General features: G+C 42.6%; 1 pseudogene; it reads right to left on the bottom strand.

Moving 5' to 3' along the window:
- Positions 1-7,280: 7,280 nt before the first annotated feature.
- LOC116544574 lies at positions 7,281-7,721 on the bottom strand (annotated as a pseudogene).
- Positions 7,722-12,881: the final 5,160 nt, after the last annotated feature.

Below are 12,881 nucleotides of genomic sequence, written 5' to 3'. Positions count from 1 at the left end.
TTCTTGAGGAATATCTTTGTGGTATTCTCTGTATCACCTGGAGTTGAATATTGTCCTGCCTTGCCAGGTTGGGAAAGGTTTCCTGAATAATATCCTGAAGAATATTTTCCAGCTTGGATTCATTCTGTCACATTCAGGTACACCTATCAAATGTAGATTAGGTCTTTTCATATAGTCTCATATTTCTTGGAGACTTTGCTCATTCCTTTTTAGCCTTTTTTCTCTAATCTTGTCTTCTCATTTTATTTCATTGAGTTGGTGTTTGACCTCTGATATCCTGTCTTCTGCTTGATCAGTTTGACTGTTAAAACTTGTGCATACTTAGCGAAGTTCTCGTATTGTGTTTTTCAGCTCCATTAATTCACTTACATTTCTCTCTAAATTGTCTTTTCTCGTTAGCATTTTGTCAAACCTTTTTTCAAGGTTCTTAGTTTCTTTGCATTGGGTTAGAACATGTTCTTTTAGCTCACAGAAGTTTCTTATTATCCACCTTCTGAAGACTGATTCTGACAATTCATCACACTCATTCTCCATCAGGCCTCATTCCGTTGCTGATGAGGAGCTGCGATCCGCTGAAGGAGGAGAGGCATTCTGATTTCGGATGTTTTCAGCCTTTTTGCGCTGGTTTCTTACCATCTTTGTGAATTTATCCACCTGTCATCTTCGTAGTTGCTGACTTTCAGACTGGTTCTCTGAGTGGACATCCAGCTTGTTGGTAGTGATATTATTTCTGTTTCTTTGTTTTCCATTGGCAGATGCCCCTCCCCCACAGAGCTGGACCTTCCTGGGTTCAGCTGTGCTTGCTGTGAAACTCTCGACTGTCAGCATTTCCATTGCTGTTTTTTTGTGGGGGTGGGACCAGCCGAGCCCCATCACCTGGCTCCCCGCCTTGGAGCCACCTTTTTTTCTTTTCCTAATTGAACGGTCGACTCTCTCCCAGGTGTCCTGGTTGCCCACTGAAAAGGCGCCGGGATCTATGCAATTTCCCGTGGGGCAACCGCGCCGGCTGAGAGGCGCTGAGATTCGTGGTGTTTTTCTGCCCGGGAATATCCGGGTCTGGCTCCCCGCTTCAGTCCCCCTTTCAATCAGCTGAATGGGCAACTCTGCTTTCCCGGAGCTCCAAACGCCAACCAAAAGGGCACCCAGTCCCACATACTCTGCACTGAGAACTGCCGCGCTGGGATGCCAGCAAAATAGCCACGCTGGCTAAAAGAGTCGGCGCTGGCGACCCATGGGGCTCCTCCACTGGGAATCTCCTGGTCCGTGGGCAACAAAAATTCATCTGGAAGTCTGGCGTCCACTCACTCCCTGCACCTCCACTGGGAGCTGCAATCCGAGCTGCTATCAGCCGGCCATCTTGCGGTAAGGATGTATCAATACTGTACTTAAGAAATGCGTTGATATCTGCCACTCTCATGATGAACTTACAAATTTCGTATAGTTCTATGAGTTTTTGCTTTATGTATTTTGAGACTCTATATGTTTAGAATTGCTATCTTCTTGTTGAACTAAGTCATTATTATCATACTCGCTTTTTTTTTGAGACAGAGTCTTGCCCTGTCTCCCAGGCTAGAGTGCGGTGATGTGATCTCAGCTAACTGCAACCTCCATCTCCCAGTCAGTGATTCTCCTGCCTCACCCTCCTGAGTAGCTGGGACTACAGGCACCTGCCACCATGTCTGCCTAATTTTTGTATTTTTAGTAGAGATGGCATTTCACCATGTTGGCCAGGCTGGTCTTGAACTCCTGACCTCGGGTGATCCGCCTGCCTCACCCTCCCAAAGTGCTGAGATTACAGGCGTGAGCCACAGTACCCATCCTCATATACACTTTAAAATGGCTTTTGTCCTGATACTATTTTTTTCTGATATTAATATTGCTATGCCAGCTTTCCTTTGGTTAGCATCTACCTCACTTGTTTTTCCATTCATTTCCTTTGAAATTTTCCATGTTCTTTTATTTTAGGTGCATCTCTTGTGAACAACATACAGTTGAATTATTTTTAATTCAATCTGACAATCTGTATTTTTGTAACTGATGAATGTACTTCATTTCCAGCTACTTTGGTTGGCAGTAGATTTGAATTAGTTTCTCCATCTTGCTTTTTAAATGTCTGTAATTCCGGGGTTTTCTATGCTTTTGTTCTGTTTTATTGAACTTGATATTTTTTGGTTTGATTAGGTATTTTGTTTCTTTTTCTTTTTTTACCCCACTTTTATTCTTTCTACTAGTTTGGAATTTACATTTTCCTTTGCTACATTAGTAGTTTCTCCTGGAATATTACAATGCCTATCTGTCTTAACAAAGTCTAAAGTTAAACTATATTTTACCCTCCCAAATGAATGCAACGATCTTAGAATATTTTCCCTCCAGCCATCCCTTTCCAATGTATTTATGGTCCAGGGTCTTAATCTGTCCTTTTATTAACCATACAAATGTGACATGGCATGGCCATTTTTACTATGATTTTTATACATATGTTTTCTTTCCCAGCATTCCATCTCAAACTCCTTATGGGTAAACCTTCCTTCTTGCTGGAACACAGTCTTTTAGATTTAGATGTTTCTTATTAGACGTCCTGTGCAGTCAGTTCACTCTCTTGGGAAAGATAGCTTTGCTGGGTGCTCAAATGTAGATTTTATTTTCTCTCAAACCTTAAAAAATATCAAGACTGGGTGCGGCTCATGCCTGTGATCACAGCACTTTAGGAGGTCAAGGTGGGTGGATTGCTTGAGCCAAGGAGTTCTAGACAAGCCCGAGCAACGTGGTGAAACCCCATCTCTACAAAATATATATATAAATATGTGTGTATATATATACACATATGTATATGTGTGTGTGTGTGTATGTATATTAGTCAGGTGTGGTGGTGTGCACCTGTGGTCCCAGCTGCTCAAGAACCTGAGGAGGGAGGATACCTTGAACCCAGGAGGTGGAGACTGCAGTGATCACACCACTGCACTCCAGCCTGGGTGACAGAGTGAGACCCTGTCTCTTAAAAACATTAATTAATTTAAAAAATTGTTGTTCTAGACACTTTACAAAAGAAGACATACGTGAGGCCAACAAACATATGAAAAAATGCTCATCATCACTGGTCATCAGAGAAATGCAAATCAAAACTACATTGAGATACCATCTCACGCCGGTTAGAATGGCGATCATTAAAAAATCTGGAGACAACAGATGCTGGAGAGGATGTGGAGAAATAGGAACACGTTTGCACTGTTGGTGGGAGCGTAAATTAGTTCAACCATTGTGGAAGACAGTGTGGCGATTCCTCAAGGACATAGAAATAGAAATTCCATTTGACCCAGCAATCCTATTACTGGGTATATATCCAAAGGATTACAAATCGTTCTACTATAAGGACACGTGTACACGAATGTTCATTGCAGCACTGTTTACAATAGCAAAGACCTGGAACCAACCCAAATGCCCATCGACGATAGACTGGATAGGGAAAATGTGGCACATATACACCATGGAATATTATGCAGCCATCAAAAACGATGAGTTTGGGTCCTTTGTAGGGACATGGATGAACCTGGAAACCATCATTCTCAGCAAACTGACAGAAGAGCAGAAGATCAAACACCGCATGTTCTCACTCATAGGCGGGTGTTGAACAATGAGAACACATGGTCACAGGGAGGAGAGCACTACACACTGGGGTCAGTTGGGGGGAAATAGGGGAGGGACGGTGGGGGGTGGGAAGCTGGGGAGAGATAGCAAGGGGAGAAATGCCAGATGTAGGTGATGGGGAGGAAGGCAGCAAATCACACTGTCACGTGTGTTCCTATGCAACAATTTTGCATGTTCTTCACATGTATCCCAAAACCTAAAATGCAATAAAATAAATAAATGGGAAAAAAAAATTGTTGTTCTTATCTGCTATTATTCTAAGTGTCATTCCTTTGTAATTAATCTGTCTTTTTCCCCCCCTCAGTCTACTGTTAATACCTCCTACTTTTCTTTGGTATTGTAGTTTCATTATTGTGAATACGCATGGGTTTCTTCTCTTAAATTTTATTTGGAAAAAAATTAAATCTAAAGAAAACTTGAATATTAATACAATGAACATCTATTTGCCCTTCATCTGTATTCACATCAAATATTGCTGCATTTGTTTTATCTCTTCTCTATTTTTTTCTGAGTCATTTGAAAATAAGTTGTAGGGCCAGGCATGGTGGCCCATGCCTGTAATCCCAGCACTTTGGGAGGCTGAGGTGGGTGGATCATGAGGTCAGGAGTTTGCGACCAGCCTGGCCAATATGGTGAAACCCCGTCTCTACTAAAAATACAAAAATTATCCCGGCGTGGTGGCATGCACCTGTAGTCCCAGCTACTCGTGAGACTGAGGCAGGAGAATTGCTCAAACCAGGGAGGCAGAGGTTGCAGTGAGCCGAGATTGTGCCATAGCACTCCAGCCTGGGCAACAGAGCAAGACTCTGTTTCAAAAAAAAAAAAAAAAAAAGGAAAATAAGTTATAGAATCATGAGACTGCATCCCTAAGAACTTCAGCAGACATCTTTTAAGCCAGACTTTCTCTTACAGAACCTACTATTATCATACCTATAAAAATGACCATTCCATCTAATTTAGAGCCCAAATTCATATTTCCATAAATTTCCCTAAATTTCCTTGAATAAGTTTTGGTTTTGGATCCAGGATTTAATCAAAGATCATTTGTATTTGGTTATTATACCTCTATTTCATTTTTTAACAGCTTTTTTATGTAATTTACATACCGTAAATTTCACCCATCACAAGTGTATAGTTTGATACATGTAAATGTATGCAGCTGTGAAATCACACATTTCCACTACGCCTAAAAGTTCCCTCGTTACCTGCTTTAGCCAATATGTACTCTCACTCCCAGCCCCAGGCAACCACTGATCTCCATGAATTTGCCTTTTCTAGAAATTTCATACAAAAGCAATATACAGACTTTTGTATCTGGCTTTAAAAAAATCTAATCTAGTGTTTTTAAGGTGCATCCATGTTGTTTCATGCATCAGTAGTGTGTTTGTTTTTATTGCTCCTATTCCACTGTGTGGATAGATCAGGCATTATTTATCCATTCACCTGTTGATGAACAATTGGGTTGTTCCTAGTTTTCGGTTATGATGAATGATGCTGGTTATGGAAGTCCGTGTGGACAACTTTTTCTTGAGTAGGTACTTATAGTAAAATTGCTGGGATATATAGTTAAGTATGTGTTCTAATTTTTTAAATTGTCACTGTTTTTTAAAGTGGTTGTATAATTCTATAGTCCCATCAGCAATATATGAAAATTCCAGTTTTTCCACATACTCACCGACACTTGGTAGTGTTGATTTTTAAAATTGCAGACATCATAGTGGCTGTGTACTAGTATCTCATTGTGGTTTTGATTTGCATATCCATAATGGCTAACCAAAGTCAGCATCTTTTCCTGTACTTACTGGTCACTTATATATCTCTCTGGTGAATATCTATTTAAAGGCTTTGACTATTTGAAAATCAGGTTGTTGCCTTACTAGTGAAGTTTTTTTTCACTTTTAGAAAATTGTGGTAAAATATTTATAATATAAAAGTCACAATGGGCCAGGCACAGTGGCTCATGCCTGTGATTCCAGCACTTGGGAAGTCTGAGGCAGGAGGATCATTGAGCCCAAGCGTTCGAGACCAGCCTGGGGAACAATTAGCCCAACTAATTTTTTTTTTTTTTTTTGTAGAAATGGGGTCCCACTATGTTGTGCAAGCTGGTCTTGAACTCCTGGGCTCAAGTGATCCTCCTGCCTCAGCCTTCCAAAGTGCTGGGATCACAGGCATAAGTTACTGCCTCAGCCTTCCAAAGTGCTGGGATCATAGGCATAAGTTGCTGTACCTAGCCTATTCTTGCATTTTTAATCCAGTCTGACAATCTTTCTTTGCCTCGTATTCTGTGTAATTTCTTCCAACACAGCATTCATTTCACAAATTCTCTCTTCGGGTGTGTCTAGTCTGATATTTAACCCTTCCATTCAGCTTTACATTTAAATTTTTATATTTTTAATTTTTAGAAGTGATATATTTATTTCAAAATCTGCCTTGTCCTGATGTCGATTGTTACTTACTTATCTTTGTGATTGCAGTCTTTATTTTAAGACACATTTTATACGTACTTCACAATTCCAATATTTTTAATCCCTGTGATCCAAAACCTCTTGTTTATTTTTTCTGTTTACTCTCACTGAGAGTGGTTTATCTTCTCATGTGCTTACTGATTTTTGATTGTGAGTTCATTGTTCTTATTCTCTGGGACACCTGCAGGCCTAAACTGAGCAATATTTCTTTAAGAAAGGATTTTTTCTTCATGAAGAGAAAGATCAGAATGCGGAGGCTGAGGGGACTGAAACAGTGCTGACATTGTCATTTTGACCCAAGTTGCTTCTGGTACCAATACCACCAGCAAAGCCTGGGTTCCTGGTGCTCGGGTTCTAGCCCTGCTTCTACCAGGCACCATTGTACCTAAAGAGTCTCAGCTCAGCACTGAAATCCAAGGTTCAGCTTTCCCACATAGCTTCAGGCCCAAAACTCAGGAATCTGATCACATGGTTGCGTCTACACTCAGGGCAATATACCATTACCATTTGTGTACTCTTCCGGTCCATAGCTCCTAGCATACATGCCAAAAATGATTATCCCCAAAAAACCCTGAAACTGAGTTTTTGTATTTGAAGAGTAACCAAAGACTTAGGCTAAACAATGAACGTAAATGGTGGAATATAGGCCCTTAGGAGGCTGATGGGGGCTACTTCTTTGCCTCATTTTTTTCCCCAGTCCCTAGAGTATAAATCCACATAGGAAGTACCTACTTCACGTATGCATAACATCAGTGCAGGCCTTTGTCTATTAGACATTAATCCTCTCAAAGCTAAGCCCCTTCTTTGAAGGTTCCTACCACTACAACTGATATTGTAACCTCCTTTTAGTAATAACTGATATCAATATATAATTTAAGAGTTTACAAAGCACTGTCACATTTGATCCTTACAAGTCTATAAAGTTGACATTCTGAGCCCCATTTAACAAATGGAAAACTGAGACTCACCCCAAGTCATGAAGTACTCTTGAGAGAGTATCAAAACTCAGTACAGAAAGGATATTGATTAGGCTATGAAGAAAGTCATTTTTTTTCCCACCAGGAACATGTGCACTTTATTAAACGCCATTGTAGAAAAATGAGGATAAAGGGCTGATACAGGACTTGGCTCCGGGGCACAAAAGGAATGGAAGGTTGAGTATGTGGGAAACAGGTCACGGGCAGAGCCCCTGGCCTGGATGATTCCTCTTGATCTATTGATAGACTTGCAAAATCAGTGTTGGGATGATGATCAGCAGAATGGCCATGATGATGCCCAAAATCAGGGACCAGATGTTCAGACACTTGGCAGTGGAGGCATCAGCCTGGACCCCGGTCAGGTCACCAACCATCTTCCTGTCCCTAGACTTCAAGGAGTAGGTGAATGCTATGAAGCCCAGGCAGCAGGAGTTCATGAAGAGGGTGTTGAACAGGGACCAGAAGACATGGTCCGGCGCATAGGTCTTGCTGCGGATGTGGATCACGGTGGATGTCGGGGAGCCGAGTTATGGGGCGCCCCCAGCACCACCTCTTGCTCCTCCTTCAACATCTCATAGCTGGGGGGACGGTTGTTGTTGGAGGGAGTGAAGAAGGTTTGGACAGTGTGGTTCATGGTGTCCAGGGAAGACCAGGTGTGGTCGGGTTGCTGGGATGGTTCTCTGAGGAAAGTCATTTTTAAGGGAGAAGAGCCCCAAATTTTCCTAGAGGATGCTTGTTTCTTGAGGCAGAGAATGATTAGAATAAGAAAACCTATAGATATGAAAGGGAGACTCTTAGAGATGGGACACTGTAGGGACTCAACATTAATGTTCTGAGGCAAATTTGTAGCTCTTATCGTATGTGTAAGAAGAAAGAATGTGTAGGAATAGAATCATATAGCTAAAGATTACAGAAACGAAAACAAACATCGTAATTACCCCTGTGGCTATACAGACCTCGTCTTAGGTTGTTTGGACTGCTATAACAAAGCACCACAAACTGGGTGGCTTGTACACAACAGAAATGTATTTCTCAGAGTTTGGAGGCTGGATGCTCGAGGTCAAGGCGCCAACACCCTTGGGTTCTGGTGAGCGCTGTCTCCCGGTTTGCAGACTGCCGGCTCCTAGCAAGATTCTCACATGGTGGAAGGGGCAAGGGATCTCTCGGGGGTCTCTCTCTCTCTTTCTCTTTTTTTTGAGACAGAGTCTTGCTGTGTCTCCAGGCTGGAATACAGTGGCGCCATCTCTGCTCACTACAACCTCCGGCTCCTGGGTTCAGGCAATTCTCCTGCCTCAGCTTCCTGAGTAGCTGGGATTACAGGCATGCGCCACTATGCCCAGCTGACTTTTGTATTTTTAGTAGAGATCGGGCTTCACCATGTTGGCCAGACTGGTCTCAAATTCCTGATCTCAAGCAATCCACCCACCTCGGCCTCCCGAAGTGCTGGGATTACAGGCATGAACCACTGTGCCCGGCCCATGGGGTCTCTGTTATAAGGGACAAATCTTGAGGGCTCCACCCGATGACTTAATCACCCCACAAGGCCCACCTCCTAATACTCTGTCCTTGGGGGATTAGAATTTCAACATATGAATTGGGGGAGGGGAATGTGGTCTGAATGTACTCCCCAAAGTTTGTATGTTGAAATTCAATGGCCAATGTGAAAGCATTAAGTAGAGCCTTTAGGAGGTCATGATGTGATGAGGGAAAGCCCTTGTCAAAGGCCCTGTGGGAGTAGGTTCACTCTTTTCTGTCATGGGAGGACACAGAATTTGTACCTATTTGTCCTTTCCACCCCTTTTACTGTATATAATTTTGTCCTCTTTGCCAGTGATGATTCAGGACCCACACACAAACCAATTCTGTCTCATGAGCCATAAGAGGATCTGTTAGGAGGCTTCTGAGGAAATCACCTGTCTCCACTAAGAGAACGAAGGACAAGACACTGTTTTTCTTCCTATGCACATTGTCTTATCTGGATCCACCACCAGGATAGCTGCATCAGCAGCGTGAGGATGAAGCCAAGACACAGAAAGAAACGGGCAGGCTGACGTTTGCTGCTTTTAAGCAGTTAAATCAAACACCCTGAGTCCAGGCCTACCTGGCCTTCCTCTTTTGTGAGATAGTAAATTTTCTAATTGTTGAAGCCAGTTTAAGTCTTAGTTTTGTGAACTTCAGACAAAAGTGCCCTTCAACAATTGGAAAGATTATCCAGTCATAGATTGTTATTGCTGGAAAGGAAAGCTCTCTCATTTTGCAATGAGGAAATTGGGGCCCAGAAAAGTTGAGTGACACTTATAGAGCGAAAAATACAACCTCAGAACTGATCCCATGCTCTGGGCTTCTAGTTATCTTTCTTTGAAATGTGACCATCCATAACTTCATGGACAAGGGAAGGGGTAACCAGAGAACAGATGTATTTTGAGCACATTTACCAAAACTGCATCACAGAGGTTTATGGGACAGTTTTTGCTTTTCTAAACACCACCTTTCTTCTTCTATCTTCCTCCCTCCTGGAGAGAAGACCTGATGCCTGGGAGTGCCGTAGAACCTTTGCATCTACGGACAAAAGGCCAGTTCACTAAAAATGGCACAGTGAAAAGAGAGGAGCCTGGGAGCTTCCTCCCCAGCTCCAGAATGGCTGGTGTGGGAAACACAGTTTCCTATTTGCTCAAGCTGGGTTGTATGAAACTTGAAATCAAAAGCATTTTTTTTTTTTGAGACAGAGTCTCACTCTGTCACCCAGGCTGCCGTGCAGTGGTGCGATCTCATCTCATCTGCAACCCTGGCTCCCGGGTTCAATCGATTCTCCTGCTTCGGTCTCCAGAGTAGCTGAGATTACAGGTGCCCACCACTACACCCAACTAAGTTTTGTATTTTCAGAAGAGGCAGGGTTTGGCCATGTTGGCCAGGCTGGTCTCGAAGTCCTGGCCTCAGATGATCCACCTACCTTGGCCTCCCAAAGTGCTGGGATTACAGGTGTGAACCACCATGCTGAGCCCAAAAGCATTCTTAATGGCAACTTTTTGAACCATTTCTTTCATGCTACACACATTCCCTGGTGGACTGTTTCTGACTGCAACAACCAGAACTCAGCTAGAAATGTTGCTGTTTTAAGATTCTGTGCATTTACTGCATTTCTGCTGTTTTAAGATTCTATGCATTTACACTGCATTTACTGTTCTTCAATATACCTGGCTCCATTTTTTACTTTTTGTTCTGAACACATTTCAACCCACACAAAGTTTGCAAACAGTACAATAAACTTCTGGGTACCTTTCATCAAGATTCACCAATTGTCAGTTAATGTTTTGCTCCATCTCTCTCTCATCTTCTCTACATATATGAAAACAATTTTCTGAACCTTTTGAAAGTCAGTTGCAGGTACCATGAAATTTAACCCAAAATATTTCCACGTGTATCCCTTAGAAACAAGGATAGCCTGTTACATAACCACTATACAGTTATGAAGCTCAGGAATTTCACATTGATAGAGCACCATCATCTAAAGCGTGGGCCATCTGCACATTTCAGCAATTGTCTCAATGCGGTTTTACAGGAATACTTTTTTTGTCCTTGACAAGAATCCAATCCAGGTTGACACCTTGCATTTTAGTCATCCTATCTCTTTAACCTGGAATGGTTCCTCAGACTTTCTTTGTCTTTTATGAAATTGGCATTTTAAAAAAGAGAACAGACCTGTTGTTTAGTAGAATTTACCTGAACCTGGTTTATCTGGTAGTTTCCTTGTGATTAGATTTAGGTTACACAGTTTTGGCAGGAACAGGACATTGGTGATGTGTCCCTCTCAGGGCACACCACAGAGGGGCATGATGTCAGCCATTACTGGTGGAGTCAACTTGATCACTTGATTACAGGGGAGACCATCTCTAGTTCATTTTTATGGCTCTCAGGGAGACAGAGAATCATCTTTCTTATACAATCCATGGGCTTCATGGAGTCATTCCCATGGTTTCCTGGATAGACTTTGAATTACAGGGCCCTTTGGTAAGGGATAGGTTCAGGATATATTTTGAAAGCTGCATTTGGAATAAGTGGCGATACTCCCTCAAAGATTTAATTAGCCAGTTTTCAGATACTCTGGAAGCCAATGGGAAGGTGTTAATAAGGACACAGGACATCTGCTTTTCCTTAAGGAGAGTGGAGCTTCCCCAAGTGTCACTCCCTTTACACCTGAAGAAGTCCTGTTCCCATGGAATCCTCAACCAATGTAGCCCTGATCTGTGATTTATATAAAAAGTAGCTGTTCCTTAATTTTCCCCACAATGGCTTCATTCTTACCTTATGAACCTGCTTTGTCAGTGTTCCCTTTGATTTATGGAAGATTTCAAACTCCCCAAATAACTATCCTTTTTCTTTTCATTAAAGTTAATCCCCACAAAGACACTTTCATCCACTGATTAGTCATGCCCCAGTGAGCCTTGCTAACCAGAGGCTAAGTTATTGATGTGTTAAAGATGTAATCTCTAAGTCTTGGGACCACTGAAGAAACCCCAACATGCTATTTGACAGTCAGAATCTCACAATGTATTGCCTCCTTTGAGCAGCCTTGGTCGCACACGTTCCTTGGGCTCTATAAATCTCTCTGGCCCGACTGCCCATGGGGGCTGAGTTATTGTGGGGCTGAGTTTAGGCTGCCAACGTGCTGCCCTGCACCCCAGGACGTTGTGGTGCCTTCTCCAGACTCCAGTTTCCATTCCCAGTAACGCGTATTCAGCAGCAAATCTATTACACCACAAGCAGCAGCTCTTTGTTTCACACCCTGCCTGTGGCCTACCTCATAAATTCACACCAACCCGCAAGCAAACAGGACTGTAATTTGGGTGTGCTATCGGCCACCAATGGCACTAATCCTCCCTCCTTCCTGTTGATTTCAAGTGATGTGTGAGCTTCGCTCAGTGACTATGAAGTCTTGTTAGATGATGATAAGCCCCCAGCTACACAGATGAGCAGCCTGTTCATAGACCCTCTCCAACCAATTTTACATTTGTGGTTTAAAAAAAAAAGAAAAGAAAATCCCAGACCTTTTAACATTTACCAGTTTCAGTTTGGTTCACCTGAAGCCAATGTTTCTCAACTGGCAAGACCATTCATGGGGCAGCATAGTGCCTATAGTATAAGATGTTAGGGTTTAGCCTCTTCAATGCTCACAGTAAGGGGCAGGAAAGACCTCACCCAGTCATTGTGACAATCTCAAATGCCTACAAATTTTTTTTCCTAAAAACAATAACAATCCCCTGGGAAGGGAGCACTCCCCTCCCCAATACCAGTTAAGAACCACAGGCTTTAACAAAAGAAAACAGAGCAGAAGGAGGGGTTATGTGGGTACCAACTTCCTAATTCTTGGGACAGACCCATCCCAGGAAAACATATTCTTGATTATGGTGTTTTACTCTAGTTTTTGTTGTTGTTGTTTGTTTTTTCCAAATAACACTCATTTACTAGCACACTGTTCCATAAATTGGAAGGCCAGCTGGGCTCCACTGGGTATCACAAAACTGAAATCAAGACGTCAGCTGGGCTTATCTCAAGGCTCAGGGAGAGAATTGCTTTCAGCCTCATTCAGGCCGTTGGCAGAGTTCAGCCCCTTGCTGTTGCAGGACTGGAGTTTCTGTTTCTTCACTGGCCATCAGCCAGGACCTTCTCTCCACCACTAAAGGCCATTCACAGTCCTTCTCAGGAGCCCGCTCCATCTTCATATAAACAATGCATTGAATCCTGCTCTCACTTAGAATCTTGACCTTTCTCTTGTGCCCCCAGCTTGGGGAAAACC

Source organism: Sapajus apella, unplaced genomic scaffold, assembly GCF_009761245.1.
Source record: "Sapajus apella isolate SASKATOON/1434 unplaced genomic scaffold, GSC_monkey_1.0 scaffold222, whole genome shotgun sequence".
NCBI lineage: Eukaryota > Metazoa > Chordata > Mammalia > Primates > Cebidae > Sapajus > Sapajus apella.
This window is presented reverse-complemented; position numbering and strand designations above follow the sequence as displayed.